The sequence below is a fragment of the Microcaecilia unicolor genome, chromosome 5 (genome assembly GCF_901765095.1).
Source record: "Microcaecilia unicolor chromosome 5, aMicUni1.1, whole genome shotgun sequence".
Classification (NCBI taxonomy): Eukaryota; Metazoa; Chordata; class Amphibia; order Gymnophiona; family Siphonopidae; genus Microcaecilia; species Microcaecilia unicolor.
Window position 1 is genome coordinate 234,341,455 of NC_044035.1, and position 16,522 is coordinate 234,357,976.

The window sequence follows — 16,522 nt, forward strand, 5'->3', positions numbered from 1 at the left end:
TTCCTCACTTCTGTACATGACCACCTCCTCTTCTAAAAGGGCTGATTAGGTCAACTTGCTGCTTTGGGTTAGCTAGGATATCATGGAGGCAGTATGCACAGCTCCCAGGAGAGGTGAGGCCATGTTTTAAGGGAGATACCTAGTGGTTGGATCTGGGGCCTATGGTTGCAGGGCTATTGCAGGAGTTCTGATGCAGATCAGTCACTGCAAGGGCCAAACTAGGTATGTTCAGTAGGAAGCTGGAAGGCCAAAGGAAACTACAGGGTCCAAATCCTCTGCCTACCCACCTTGGGAAAAAAACAAACAAACAAAACTCTCTCACTGGGCTCCCCATTTCCTTAAGGATGAGGATCAAAATTCTGATTTACATTGCACACCAAAAAGGAATGTATGCATACCAATTGAATTGGAAAGGCAGGCATTCGGAACAAAATTTATCTGCCAGTAAAAGGAAACAGGAACTCTGATGTTATCTTATGCTGTTTTATAATTAAATTCAGCAGTATCTTCCGAGACAGCATGTTCAACATGTGATTTATTTATGCTGCTATAAAATGAGCTTTGCTGTAGGAATTAGTTTCTCAATGTAAGAGATATTTCAAATAACTGTTTTCTTTTGGATACTATAGACCAGGCTTGCCGTTGAGGGCCAACAGGCCAGGTTTTCAGGATATTCCTAATGAACATGCATATATCTATAAATTTTAGGGTGACATATTTCTTAAATTCAACAACCAAAATTAACTATACTTTATATATTGAAAACAAAATGAATTTGTACATCATCTTAAACAAGTGTGTTCCAGGGGTTTTCTCTTCTTGAAAAAATATCCCAGACTAAAAAAATTTATATTTTCCCTTGGTGAATTTTAAAACTTTTGTAATGATTGAACATACTTGGATATTCCAAACATCATCATTGGAAATGGACATCAGTAGATTAATACAAATTGGATGTTGAACATCTTGTTGAACTCCATGAGCCTCATAGTGGATTAATTTAGAGATGAATTGAATTAAGAGTTTTGTTGGAACATCAGACATGGATATTTGAAAGACTAAGCTTTATTAGAGGAGTGTGGACATATTTTACAACTATTGTTTACAGACTTTTTCTTCAGAAAATTTCTTTCCAGATCCACAATCCAATATCTAACTTTTCTCATTAGTTAGATATTGGATTGTGGATCTCACTCAGTTTTTGAAGAACTATAGGATTTTTCTATTTGTACTTGAATATGCTTCACTCTGTCATTACAAAAGTTTTAAATTCACCAAGGGAAAAGAGAATTTTTTAGTAGGGAAATATTTTTTCCAAGAAGAGAAGACCCATTGAAGCACGTTTGTTCAAGATAAGTACACATTCATTTTGTTTCAATATATAAAGTAAGGTTGACATAAGGGTGCAATGATTTTCATCATAATATCCCAGAAAGGAATTATGGGGATGTACTGGGCACTTATATTTCATATGATAGTTAAGAAAAGATTTTTTTGAGATACAGTGGGGGAAATAAGTATTTGATCCCTTGCTGATTTTGTAAGTTTGCCCACTGACAAAGACATGAGCAGCCCATAATTGAAGGGTAGGTTATTGGTAACAGTGAGAGATAGCACATCACAAATTAAATCCGGAAAATCACATTGTGGAAAGTATATGAATTTATTTGCATTCTGCAGAGGGAAATAAGTATTTAATCCCTCTGGCAAACAAGACCTAATACTTGGTGGCAAAACCCTTGTTGGCAAGCACAGCGGTCAGACGTCTTCTGTAGTTGATGATGAGGTTTGCACACATGTCAGGAGGAATTTTGGTCCACTCCTCTTTGCAGATCATCTCTAAATCATTAAGAGTTCTGGGCTGTCGCTTGGCAACTCGCAGCTTCAGCTCCCTCCATAAGTTTTCAATGGGATTAAGGTCTGGTGACTGGCTAGGCCACTCCATGACCCTAATGTGCTTCTTCCTGAGCCACTCCTTTGTTGCCTTGGCTGTATGTTTTGGGTCATTGTCGTGCTGGAAGACCCAGCCACGACCCATTTTTAAGGCCCTGGCGGAGGGAAGGAGGTTGTCACTCAGAATTGTACGGTACATGGCCCCATCCATTCTCCCATTGATGCGGTGAAGTAGTCCTGTGCCCTTAGCAGAGAAACACCCCCAAAACATAACATTTCCACCTCCATGCTTGACAGTGGGGACGGTGTTCTTTGGGTCATAGGCAGCATTTCTCTTCCTCCAAACACGGCGAGTTCAGTTCATGCCAAAGAGCTCAATTTTTGTCTCATCTGACCACAGCACCTTCTCCCAATCACTCTCGGCATCATCCAGGTGTTCACTGGCAAACTTCAGACGGGCCGTCACATGTGCCTTCCGGAGCAGGGGGACCTTGCGGGCACTGCAAGATTGCAATCCGTTATGTCGTAATGTGTTACCAATGGTTTTCGTGGTGACAGTGGTCCCAGCTGCCTTGAGATCATTGACAAGTTCCCCCCTTGTAGTTGTAGGCTGATTTCTAACCTTCCTCATGATCAAGGATACCCCACGAGGTGAGATTTTGCGTGGAGCCCCAGATCTTTGTCGATTGACAGTCATTTTGTACTTCTTCCATTTCTTACTATGGCACCAACAGTTGTCTCCTTCTCGCCCAGCGTCTTACTGATGGTTTTGTAGCCCATTCCAGCCTTGTGCAGGTGTATGATCTTGTCCCTGACATCCTTAGACAGCTCCTTGCTCTTGGCCATTTTGTAGAGGTTAGAGTCTGACTGATTCACTGAGTCTGTGGACAGGTGTCTTTCATACAGGTGACCATTGCCGACAGCTGTCTGTCATGCAGGTAACGAGTTGATTTGGAGCATCTACCTGGTCTGTAGGGGCCAGATCTCTTACTGGTTGGTGGGGGATCAAATACTTATTTCCCTCTGCAGAATGCAAATAAATTCATATACTTTCCACAATGTGATTTTCCGGATTAAATTTGTGATGTGCTATCTCTCACTGTTACCAATAACCTACCCTTCAATTATGGGCTGCTCATGTCTTTGTCAGTGGGCAAACTTACAAAATCAGCAAGGGATCAAATACTTATTTCCCCCACTGTATGTGAGAATTTGAGGTACTTGATTACAATTAAAATCAACAAATAAAATATGAATAATAAATATGAATAAGAAAGATTTTGCATGCCTATTGTTTGCAAATCTCTTTCATGTATATTCATTGGGGTTATCCTGACAACCTGGCTTGTTTGTGGCCCCCAAGGATTAAACTTGGACAAGCCTGCTATAGCCAGATACACACTGTTAAGCAATTAGGACACAATTCATAGTGAATAGTATATACAATTTCAGCAAAGCTAAGGCTTTCAGTAAAAAGTAGAATATGATACTTGTCTCTGTGCATAAAAAGTAATCAAATATAAGGGTTACATGGAAAGGTTAAGTGATGACAGGATGCCAGCCCTGCTTAGACACTGTGAGGGTAATTTTAGAAAGAATTTTGTTTTTGCCTGCAAAAGGCCTTTTTAAACACTTAAAAGCCCTTTTATAAAATTATCCCAGGAGTTATGTGCTTAAAAAATATGGTGGTACTATTACATGACCCACATGTAGGAATGCTCAGGGTCAGAGTTTGGGTAGAGCTACAATTTACATGGCTACTTTTATAAAACATAGTTGTTTGCATGCACTTTGTGTGCTAACATTTATTCCTGCTCCAGCACAGAGTTCCTAGGTTCCATCCATTCTCTAATGGTTCTGATGATGAGTTCCAAATTTACCTCTCCACAACAGAAATTTCACCAGGAATCCAGGTCAAGTCTCAGCCTGCGTGTCCGACTTTGCTACCTGAATGTCCCACCACCGGCACCCCGACATAATACCCCTGACAAAATAGCCCAGACAAAAAAAGCCCTGACAAAACAGCCTGGTAACAAAATAGCCCTTGACAAAATGGCCCCTCCCACAAAATAACCCCTGACAAAATAGCCCTCTAGAAAAAAATGCAGTGCCATATTCTGGGCAGCCTGATCGGGCCCTTTTGGCAGGGGGCTAATTTGTCAAGGGCTACATTGTAGGCAGGCTGTTTTGTCAGTGGCTGTTATGTAAGGGGCTATTATGTCAGGAGGTTTTTTGTTTGGAGATTTTTTGTCGGGGCCATTTTGACCGGGTACCCCCCCCCCCCATCTGAAACTGAACAAAGGTTATGATTGCGCTTCTTATATTGCCCCTAAACCCACCTCTCCTCTTCTCCCATTCTCTATTTATCAGGATAATATTCTCATCTTCCCTGTTACCTCAGCTAATTAAACCTGGAGTCATCTTTGACTTGTCTCTCTCTGCACATATCCATCAGGCTATTAAAACCTGCTGTTTCATTCTCTATATCACCACCAAAATCCATCCCTTCTTTTATGAGCACACCACCAAAAACCCTTAACCACACTCATCAATCCTGCTTAGATTACCGAAACTCACTGTTGGTATGAAGGTGACTGTACCCTTTCCACATGCAAGACTTCAGTGGCACAGGTGACATTGGTTCTGGCTGTCTGAGAATGCTACAGATAGCAAGAAACCAGAAGCTTATGGATTGTAGGTCTGAAGTCTCCACAATATTTTCATGAACTGGACACCAAGGAAGAAAGGAGATTGGACAATCCTCAAAGGGCAAAAGGTATACAGCAATCCTACTCAAGTGGACCTTCAGTGATATTTGGAACCCTGAATTGGAAAGATGATGTTCTGCCCCCATATTCATGGAGGCAGGTTGTTTATTTTTTATGTGTATAGCATACCTGTTGAGCAGCGGCAGGAACAAGCGCCGCACTGAGCCAGAGCTGCTGCTTCTCTCCACAGCCGGCATAAGAACAAAAGGAAGCGCGGGGCCACAACAGCCTTCAGGCATGCGCTGTCGGCTGCTGTCGTCTGCCCCCGCTGACGTCAATTTCCTGTTCTGGGGGCAGAGGACCGGCAGAGCCAACAATGCATGCCTGAAGGCTGCTGCGGCCCCGCACTTCTTTTTGTTCTTGTGTCAGTGCTGCTGTAAAGTGGCCCAGAGGGAGAGAGAAACATGGCTGGAAAGGGTAGGGGAATGAGGACACTGGAGGAGAGAGAGAGAGAGAGTGGAAAAGAGAAGGAGAGCCAGGGACATGGAAAAGAGCAGGGGAGAGCCAGAGAGAGATGGGGAGTGAAAGAGGGGACATGGAAAAGTGCAGGGGAGAGCCAGAGAGAAAATGCTGGATAGAAGAGAGGTACAGAGAGAGATGAGTGGAAAGATGGGGAGACAAAGAGGGGACGTTGGCAGGAGAGAGAGAGAGAGAAGCTGCTGGGGAGAAACTGGGGGAGACCCTAGCTGTCAGACAGAGAAATGCTGGATGAAAGGAGGGAAAAGTGGGAGAATGCTGGATGAAAGGAGGGAGAAAGTGGGAAAATGGTGGAAGGAGGGGGCAGAAAGAGGGAAGACGCTGGATGGAAGGGTAGGGATGGAAACAGGAAAGACACTGGAAGGATGGGGAGAGAGAGGACATGCTGTTTGGAAAAGGGTCGAGAGAGAGAACTGTCTAGAAGGAAGGTGAGATAGAGGGAGACAATGGACGGAAGGATTGGGAGAGGGGTGGAAGGATGGAGAGAGAAAGAGGAATGACACTGGATGGAAGGGTAGGAGAGAAAGAGGGAAGGTGCTGAATGGAAGGATGCAGAGAGAGAGGGGGAGACACTAGAAGGATGGGGACAGAAAGAAGGGAGATGCTGGATGGAGAGGATAGTGAAAGACTGGAAAATAAGAAGAAGGGGCATGGGGATAACAAAAGTGAGGAAAAGATGAAAAGCCATAGGTAGATGAAGTACAAAGAGGGAAATTAAAGAATGGATAGTAAGAATGAATTAAATGTGGACAGAGAGCGAGACACAAAAATAAATTGAAGAAAACAAAGAAAAAGGAGAGAAAATGACAAATGGACAGGAAACCTGGCAAGAGAGTTAAGAGAAGACAAAGGAATGCAGAATTAAGAGACTGGGACCAACACAATTAGAAAAAGTAAATGGCCAAACAACAACGGTACAGGAAATAATTTTATTTTTAATTTACAATAAAGCAATGTGATAGCTGTGTTAAGGAAGGATAATAAATGCAAATAAAACACAAAACAGAAAATAAGGTGATACCTTCACTGATTAGCTTTCAGAGACCAGCACTTCCTTCCTCAGGTCATGCGAGGATACCATAACAGCATTATACTGTCCTGACCTGACCTGAGGCAGGAGGTTCTGGCCTCTGAAAGCTAATTGAAAAGGATATTAGGCTATTGAAAAAAATATTTTTTGAAATGGCTGTGAGATTAAGGTGTGTCAGGGGGCGGAGCCATGTAGAGTCAAGGCAGCGTGGGGTGGGGTTGGGAGCGTGTACTAAAATCTCCCTCTCAAAAATTGGGACCCCTTGGCAGCTCTGGTATAGACTGCATTGCCTGTAACAGTTTATACTGTTTGTGCCTTCCAGAAAGGCAGGAAGTGACTTTGGACTACAAATATTAGTCTTCCTGCAGTGCTCTGTGATAGGCTTTTCCTGAGCACATGCCCTGGTTCCCTGTGCCTTGTGGGACTTTTCTTATTGGCTGGCCTTGTCCCTATTATGTGGGCTGGAGCCCACCCTTCTTCTCTCCCTTTGGGGTTTGAGAGTGTGATTGGTAGATGGCTTTATTAGGACTGTAAGCTGACTTTGTTGTCCCTGTTGCATACTCCCCCTTTTTCAAGTCACTGTAAATGACCAGGTTTTTACCATTTAAAAGTATTGACAACATCTTCTCATCAGTCAGTGTGAGATTTCCTGGCTTCCCTAGTACAAAGGGTGAGCTGGTGAGAACAGACTCCCAGATCTGCAAGGCAGACATTTTTGTTCAGCCCATCTAACTTTAAGTCATATTTCCTTTTTTTGATCTGCATTAAAGAGGATTTTGGTTCAAGAGTTCTGAGTCTTCACAATCATGTTCTATACTCTGGTTAACTCCATTCTAATTAGAGAATGACACGGGGACAGGGCGGGGACAGAGCAGAAGGGGACGGGGACAAACTTTGTCCCCGTGTCATTTTTTACTTAGAAGTCTGTTAATGAACTGGTCTGTTATGTTTGAGTGATGCAAACAATGACATTTTGATTTTTTTGGAAAAACAAGCAAACATGCTGGCCACAACTAGCAACATTTGCGTGGGGGATCCTGTACATCCTGCTACCAGCACATCTTCTAAGAAGACATCTTCTTATTGCAGGAAGGACTGTGGAAGACAGGAGAGCTAGACTGAATCCTGAGATTGTTGACGACTTCTTATTTATCCACAGATTTAAAAATCATAGCAGTGCTTCATAAGGCATATTTTTCCCCTCTAGAGCATACAGAACAGGTTGCATTTTGTACCCCTGGACATTTTAATAGGGTGGATTAGGATTCCTTGGGGTAGTAGAAAGGGAAAATTAGGTTCTTACCGTGATAATTTTCTTTCCTTTAGTCATAGCAGATGCAGCCATTACAGATGGGTTGTGTGCATCAACTAGCAGAGGGAGATAGAGAGCACACTTTTTTCAGTGCCTCATACCAGCTTGCTCCACTGCCTCTCCTTCAGTATTTGAAGCTTCCAAAGTAGTATGGCAAACCGCAATGGGAATAACATGAGCTTTCCTCACAGCGAACGATGGCCCTACAACAAAGGGCATTAACTCAGAATGGAGGGAATGAAACATCCTCCCGGAGGGCATAAACTCATCCTCCACTAAGACATAACTGGAGGGAATAAACTCATCCTCCCGGAGGGAATAAACTCATCCTCCAAAACATGAAACTGGAGGGAATTAAGTCATCCTCCTTTAATTGAACAAGAATCCTGAAGACTGTTTACCGACTTTCTCCCAAGGACGGAATCTCCAGGAAACGTGAACAGAACCTGAAATAGATTTACAGCAGATAGCAATCAGACAGGGAGGGATCATGGCTGCATCTGCTATGACTAAAGGAAAGAAAATTATCACGGTAAGAACCTAATTTTCCCTTCCTTGTCATCAAGCAGATGCAGCCATTACAGATGGGATGTATCAAAGCAATCCCTAGATAGGGTGGGAATAAGCCACACCACGCGCCAGCACTTGCGCTCCAAAATGTGCGTCCCTCCTGGCAGCCACATCCAGCCTGTAATGTCGGGCAAAAGAGAGCTTAGAAGCCCATGTTGCTGCACTACAAATCTCTTGAAGAGAGAGTGCTCCAGTTTCAGCCCGAGAAGAGGAAATTCCTCTAGTGGAATGCGCCTTAAAGGCATCAGGCGGAGGCTGGCCGGCAAGCAAATAAGCTGAAAAGATAGATTCTTTGAGCCAGCGGGCAATAGTGGCTTTAGACGCTGGAGACCCTCTGCGAGGACCTGATAGCAAAACAAACAGATGATCAGAGGTCCTGAAAGAGTTAGTAACTCGCAGATACTGCAGCAGAGTCCTGTGCACGTCCAACAGGTGCAATTGCCCAAAAGAGTCCGGAAACTCCTCCTTGACAAAGGAGGGCAAGAAAATCGGTTGGTTTAGGTGAAATGCTGAAACCACCTTAGGCAAGAAGGAATGCACGGTCCGAACCGTGACCCCGGACTCTGAAAACTGCAGAAAAGGGTCTCTACAGGACAGCGCCTGGAGCTGACACCCGTCTCGCCGAGGTAATGGCCACCAAAAAGACAGCCTTCAGCGTCAAATCCTTCTCTGAAGCACGCCGAAGCGGTTCAAAGGGAGCACCCTGAAGGGCTTTCACCACTAGCCCCAGGTTCCACGCTGGACAAGGTGCACGCACGGGAGGACGGAGCCGAGCACCCCTCTAAGAAACCGTGCCACATCTGGATGAGCAGCTAAAGACACGCCTTCAACCTTGCCACGCAATGAGGCCAACGCTGCCACTTGCACCCACAGGGAATTATAGGCCAAGCCTTTTTGTACACCATCCTGCAAAAAGTCCAGAATCGGCGAGACAGGAGCCCGCAGGGGTGTGATCGCTTTAGAAGTACACCAGATTTCAAACTGGCGCCAAATCCTGGCATAAACCACGGAAGTGGAACGCTTGCGGGCTTGCAGGAGAGTGGTAATTACTTTATTGGAATAGCCTTTGTCTCTCAATTGTGCCCTCTCAATCGCCAGGCCATAAGACCAAATCGGCCGGCGTCCTCCATGGTCACCGGACCCTGTGACAACAGGTTGGGAACCAGAGGTAACTGAAGGGGATCCTCTACGAGCATCTGTCGGAGGTCACCATACCAAGGCCTCCTGGGCCAATCCAGGGCGACGAGAACCACTTCTCTTGGATGCAGCCGAATCCGCAGGAGCACTTGCCCTATCAAGGGCCACGAAGGGAACACATACAGTAGGCCCGGAGGCCAGGGTTGAGCCAAGGCATCCAACCCCGCCGAGCGAGGATCTCTCCGTCTGCTGAAGAAGCACGGGACTTTGGCAATGGTGCTTGTCGCCATTAGATTCATCACGGGCTTGCCCCACTTGGCACATATCTGCAGAAATACTTCGTCTGCAAGTTCCCACTCCGCTGGATCGATCTGATGCCTGCTTAGATAATCGGCTTGCACGTTGCTCTGACCTGCAATGTGAGCTGCCGACAGAAACTGTAGATGCAGCTCAGCCCAGTGGCAAATTTGTTAGGCCTGCGCGGCTAGAGCTCTGCACTGAGTGCCGCCTTGTCGATTTATGTAGGCCACTGCAGTCGTGTTGTCCGACATCACTCTGACAGCCAATCCTTCCAGGGTCACTTGAAAGGCCAGAAGCGCCTGAAACATCGCTTTCAACTCTAGGCGGTTGATGGACCACTCCGACTCCTCGGGTGTCCATAGACCCTGGGCATGCTTCCCCTTGCAATGTGTGCCCCAGCCTTTCAGGCTGGCATCTGTCACCACTAGGCACCAATCGGGGAGTGCCAGTGGCATTCCTCGCCGCAGCATGCTGTCTGAGAGCCACCACTCCATGCTGAGTTGGGCCGCAGGGAGCCAAGAGAGTCTGCACTGATAATCCTGAGATACTGGAGACCATCCTTGGAGTAGAGCATACTGTAGAGGTCTCAGGTGCGCTCTCGCCCAGGGCACCGTTCCATGGTGGCCGTCATCGATCCAAGCAGCTGGATAATGTCCCAAGCTCGCGGGCAGGGCATCCTCAGGAGCAGACGGACCTGATTCTGAAGCTTGCACCGCCTTTGCTCGGGTAGGTACACATACCCCGAGGCTGTGTCGAACCTGGCCCCCAAATATTCTAGAGACTGCGAGGGGGTCAGGTGACTTTGGCCAAATTGACGACCCAGCCCAGAGACTGAAGTACTGAGACCACTCTGGCTGTGACATGCTGACTCTCTGCAGCAGAGTTTGCTCGAATGAGCCAGTCGTCCAGGTACGGGTGAACCCGAATATCCTCTCGCCTTAGAAAGGCAGCTACTACCACCATAACCTTCGAAAAGGTGCGGGGAGCTGTGGCGAGGCCAAAAGGCAAGGCCCGGTACTGGAAATGCTTTCCCATCACCGCAAACCTCAGAAACTTCTGGTGCGGGGGCCAAATTGGAATGTGCAAGTAAGCTTCTTTCAGGTCCAGAGACGTGAGAAACTCTCCTGGCTGTACCGCCGCAAAGACGGAGCGCAGGGTTTCCATGTGAAAATGCCGCACTCTCAGGGACTTGTTTAATTCTTTTAAGTCCAGAATAGGGCGAAAAAACCCTCCTTTTCGCAGCACCACAAAGTAGATGGAGTAGCGGCCGCAGCCGTGTTCGGCGGGAGGTACCGGGGACACGGCCCCTATCTGAATCAGACCTTGCAAAGTCTCCTCTACCGCCGCCCGTTTGGCGGCAGAACCGCATCGGGCTCCACAAACACGTCTCTTACAGGGGCGTGGAATTCTATTCTGTAACCGTCTCTGATCAGGTCCAAGACCCACTGATCTGAGGAAAGACGTCCTCCGATGACAGGACTCGAGGAGAGGGCCGGCGCACCATCATTGAGAGGGTCGCCCCTGAACTCCAGGCCTTGATCCAGCGGCTGTGGAACGTTTGTCCGAGCGAAAGGAGTTCCTCTGCTGAAAACGGGCACGAGAAATGAACCCAGCAGAACGCCCCGGGCGGTACATTCGAGCTTCACGGACGCGAGGTCTATAAGAGGAGTGGACCGCCGCACCCTTAGAGGAACACCGAGGCCTATCTACGGGCAAGCGCTGGTGTTTAGCCTCACCCAGGTCCTTCACAATTTTCTCCAACTCCTCACCAAACAGGAGAAGGCCTTGAAAGGGCAACTTCACCAACCTTTGCTTAGAGGCCATGTCCGCCGCCCAATGCCGTAGCCAAAGAAGACGGCGAGCCGCCACTGCTACTGCCATGTGTTTAGCCGAAGCTCTGACAATATCATAAAGGGTGTCAGCAAAAAAGGACAAGGCCGACTCCATCTGCGCAGCCACATCTGAAAAGGGCTCCGCTCCATCACCGGGCTGTTCCACTGCCTGTTGCAACCAAGCCAGGCAGGCTCTAGCAGCATAACAACTGCATGCAGACGCCCGAATAGTGAGACCTGCAAGTTCAAATGACCGTTTAAGTGCTGATTCCAGTCTACGGTCTTGAATATCCTTCAGGGCAACACCTCCTTCAACAGGGAGGGTAGTTCTCTTTGTCACAGCTGTGACTAGGGCATCCACTTTAGGCATAGCAAAGCGAGCCATATGCTCCTCACTCAGAGGGTATAATTGCCCCATAGCCCTGGAAACTTTCAACGGTCCCTCGGGGTCAGCCCATTGAGCCGAAATAAGCTCTTGGATGAAGTCATGCAAAGGAAAGGCTCGAGCAGACTTTTTGGTACTAGCCATCCTAGGATTCACAGAGGAGGCTGAGCCACTGTCAGGGTCCTCAATAGAGAGAGCCTGCAGGGTATCAGAAATAAGCGCTGGCAAATCATCACGGTGGAAAATCCTCACCGCAGAGGGATCGTCTAGATCCTGAGTCACTTCTGCACCAGACTCTGGCTCCTCAGACCAAGAAGGCCTGCCAGAGTCCTCCGAATCCTCACAGCCCGACCACAGGGGGAGGGGGAATGGAGGTGCAGCACTCTCTGAAGGGGAATGAGCCCTTCTGCGCATCATATTCTGCCAATTATCAGGGAATAACGCCTCAGAGGGCATACCCAGACTAGAATCCACCGGGGGGGGGGGGGGGGGGGGGCATTAGAAGAGGCCCCTGCAGGGCTTTGTGGGAGAGCTCTTTTAAGCATGTATGCTTTATGCATTAATAAGACAAAATCAGGGGAGAAAAACTCACCCTGGGCACCCGGATCTCTGCCGAGGCTAGTAGCTCTCATATCAGCCTCACTCCGAGGCCTCCCGCCGGGCTCAGGACTCTCCGTCTCAGCAGAGGTCGCGCCATGTGGTAAATTCAAAATGGCGTCCACTGCCAGCTCAGAGCGCGAAGAATCGTCGCTCGCCATGCTCGGGCCGGCTCTAACGTCTGTACAGCACGATTTACAGAGCCCCGCTGCTGATCTGCGCTTGCCACACTTGGAACAGCGCTTTACATTCTCTGCAGCCATCGCCGAAAATGGCGGTTCGCGCCAAAATCGCCCCGATTGCGGGCCCACCCCGGAGGAGTCAGAAAACACTCTTACCTCACTGGACCGAGTATCACAGCTCCGGTCCCACAGAAAAAGGCAAGGAAAAACCTCTGTTCCTTTTTTTTTAACGCTGTGAGGAAAGCAGAGGTAAATAGAAACTCCAGAGGCTCAGGTGAGTGGGAAAGGCAGGGACAGGGCGAACCTATGTGCCTGCATCCACTGTTGGTGGGGAAGGACAGGGAAAGCTAAGCAATGTGTCCACATCCACGGAGGTATTACTACTACTACTACTACTATTTAGCATTTCTATAGCGCTACAAGGCATACGCAGCGCTGTACAAACATAGAAGAAAGACAGTCCCTGCTCAAAGAGCTTACAATCTAATAGACAAAAAATAAATAAAGTAAGCAAATCAAATCAATTAATGTGAACGGGAAGGAAGAGAGGAGGGTAGGTGGAGGCGAGTGGTTACAAGTGGTTACGAGTCAAAAGCAATGTTAAAGAGGTGGGTTTTCAGTCTAGATTTAAAGGTGGCCAAGGATGGGGCAAGACGTAGGGGCTCAGGAAGTTTATTCCAGGCGTAGGGTGCAGCGAGACAGAAGGCGCGAAGTCTGGAGTTGGCAGTAGTGGAGAAGGGAACAGATAAGAAGGATTTATCCATGGAGCGGAGTGCACGGGAAGGGGTGTGGAGAGATACGGGGGAGCAGCAGAGTGAATACATTTATAGGTTAGTAGAAGAAGTTTGAACAGGATGCGAAAACGGATAGGGAGCCAGTGAAGGGTAAGGCAGGTAAAGGGTGAACCTATGTGCCTTTAAAGTGAAGCTGCTATAGCCTCCAGCACCCCGGCTAACAACTGGCAAGCCAGGAGCCACCTCCAGGCAGATTTTTGATGGAGCTCGAAGATGCTACAACCACTCTGAAGGAGAGGCAGTGGAGCAAGCTGGTATGAGGCACTGAAAAAAGTGTGCTCTCTATCTCCCTCTGCTGGTTGATGGACACAACCCATCTGTAATGGCTGCATCTGCTTGATGACAAGGAATAAGCTATTGTTGGAGTTGGAAGGATAGAGGGTGGTGGTGAGGAGGGTTATTATAGCTGCTTGCTGTTATTATTGTTTTCTATTTGTAATTTAAACACAACAGTTGCACAGCATATTGTTCCTTTTTATAGTTTAAGAAAAACATTTAAATATAAAACCATAATTGTTCGAGGCTTCTGACACGAGGACAGAGCCCATGGGGACGGGGCGGACAGGGCCAGTGGGGATGGAGACAGAACCCATGGGGATGGGGCGGGGACGAACTTTGTCCCCATGTCATTCTCTAATTCTAATCTCCTGAGTAGACAGAGCCTATCAGGAGAGAGAGAGCAGAACACATGAAGTATCATAAAAGTAGGACCAGACTGCTTGATCCTGCTTCCACTTAAAGCTGTAGGATTTGTGAATACAAACTGCAATTCTTGGGAAGCTGTAATGGAGTGACTTACCCAGCATTTATTTTCCATGCAATTAAGGCCAGGAAATCATTTTGAACTTTTCCTGTACCAAATGGGTACTACAATTTGTCAGGGTACAAGAGGTCTCAGATCTCTGGACTTCTTCAGATTTGAGAAGTACCAGTAGTAGAATCTTGTTCGCAGTTTGTCTTGTGGAACTATTTCTACTACACATTTTTAGTATTAACATCCCCTCTGACTGAAGGATGATGCTTAGACCTCTCTGCTAGGGTGGATGCAAGGAGTCAGAATAGAATTGCAGGGATACAAGCTTCACTTCAACTTGCACCCACAGGACTATGTACTCAGTTGCTTGTTGTGATGTTCTTCCAGAAGTTCCTGAAAAAACAGACTGTCTCTGACAGGCAATGAATTGGAATGGAGGAGGGGTTATGCTCTATCATCAAAAACTGCATGAGTTTGTAATGTGCCAGGTTACAGGGCTTCTGCTGATGTCTTTCGAACTGCCTAAGTGTTTGTATCTATATGCCTTTTAATTATATAATTATTACATGAGTCTTTTATGGGACTGTTACTAATGAATATGTATGCATTTTGTTGTAACCCGACTACTTAATAGGCGGGCTATAAATATTTTAAAAAATGTATTGGAAGTTGGAGGATTGGCACAGTTAGAGTTTTTACTGCGCTTTTTAGAATTAAAGGATAAAGGAAAGATCCCCAAAACAGGAAGATGGCTTCAGCTGTGCAAGTTGGTCTGAAGCCACCTCTGAATGCATCTGAAGAGGGTGGTGATCCTTCATTTGGTCCACAGTTTTCTTTTGATCCATACTCGTCCTCAGGCAGCCAGTTGTGGGTGTCTTCCCTAAGGCTGATAGCTCTCAACCTGACCCAACTGTATAATTTTTATTTCTACTGCAATGTTTACTGTTTATTCATGGCTTGATGGATCGCTATATCTTGGGAAATCCTATATCTAAGCGGTTTACAAAATTCACTAATTCATAAAAAAGAAAAGGAAACAGAACATCAACAAAAGACAGGACAGAATACAAGCACACAAGAAGACAGGCACAACCAACGTTCTCTTTAAAAACTACAGAGATAAAAAAAAAAGGTCATTCAGAAATTACAATAATCATGGAAGAGCATAAGGAATCATGAAGCAAGACAAACAGTCAGGAGTTCTATTACATAACTGCTTAAAAGTTAAAGACAAGATCTTAAAATTGAATATGTGTTCGAATAGGGAGCTAAGATGCAGCAGTGGGAACTTGCTCCTTCAGCTGACTTCACCATCTTTCCAATAGAATGTATGATCCGTGGGGGTTTCCCCACAAACTCTTCAATACGTTGAAAATAGAGGGTGCTTAGGCCCTGCCACCTATTCTTTAGGGGCATCCAGGTACTTGAGAAAAGGTGCCCCTGAGTTTCTTTACCATTATTTGTACAAACTCTGAAAAGTAAAGGTCTTCAGATGGAGATCTGACCCCTACATGTAGCAGAGAGAGAGCCCTAATTGAAGGCCTGAGAACGTAAGTCAAACTGAAAAAAGAAACAACTCAAACTCCTCACACTGAGTCCTCCATGGGCTCTAAAGGTGCCAAAGATTGTGCTGATCCTGTAGCCAAAGACTGCAAAGGCCTGAAAGATGGATCAGTGCGGCCTCAGGGATGAGTGATCATAAAAAAGGCAGGAGAACTGCCCATTCAAACTAGCTTGATTCGGTTGATAAAAATGGTAAAGGGTGCCAAACCAGTACTATAGCAAAATACTTGACACTGAAGGAGAGGGTCCTAAATGTGGGTCCCCCCCCCCCCCCAACAGATCCAGTGGGGTATTCCTTTTCACCAAGACTTTGACTCTTTAGATATACTGAGAAATTGGAACCCTCCATTCCAGCTGTATTTTATACTTCTTGGGGAATTCTGTATAACTATGCAATGCAGAATTTCCACATAATTACCCTCCTGAACAGAATTCTGCATTTAGCTGCAAGGAAAATGCAGCAACATAGTATCTGTCCATGTGCATCCCAAATTAAAAAAGCAGCAAGGAATGGCTGGAAAACAAGGAGGCTGTAGGAGCAGCATGGGGCGGAAAGGAAGTTACATCAGAGGAAGGGGAGACGCGCAGAGAGGGAAGGGCAAGCGACGAGAAGGCGAGCCTGCCTGCTGCTTTTACTGCTGGTTCGCCGCGACTTTGGGTAAATTAAAGACTTCAAAACAGGGAGCTACATTCGGACTATAAGACGCACCCACATTTTCCTCCCAAATTTGAGGGAAAAAAGTGCGTCTTATAGTCCGAAAAATACGGTATGTACAAATGCCAACTGATCTCCCACACATTTTTAAAGTGAAACATATTTTTATACTTTCTTAATTGCCTAACAAGCTATAACCATATTTCTTCAGATAAAGTATAATACTATATCCACTGTAAAAGATTTCCATTGAAGTTCTTTCAGCACATCATT

The 16,522-nt window shown here is 46.3% G+C and overlaps 1 protein-coding gene across 4 annotated transcripts in view; it reads right to left on the minus strand.

The window, feature by feature from the left end:
* The window catches only part of LOC115470596 (serine/threonine-protein phosphatase 2A regulatory subunit B'' subunit beta-like), a 221,493-nt gene that overhangs the window by 48,509 nt on the left and 156,462 nt on the right, over window positions 1–16,522 (minus strand). The window lies entirely within an intron of this gene.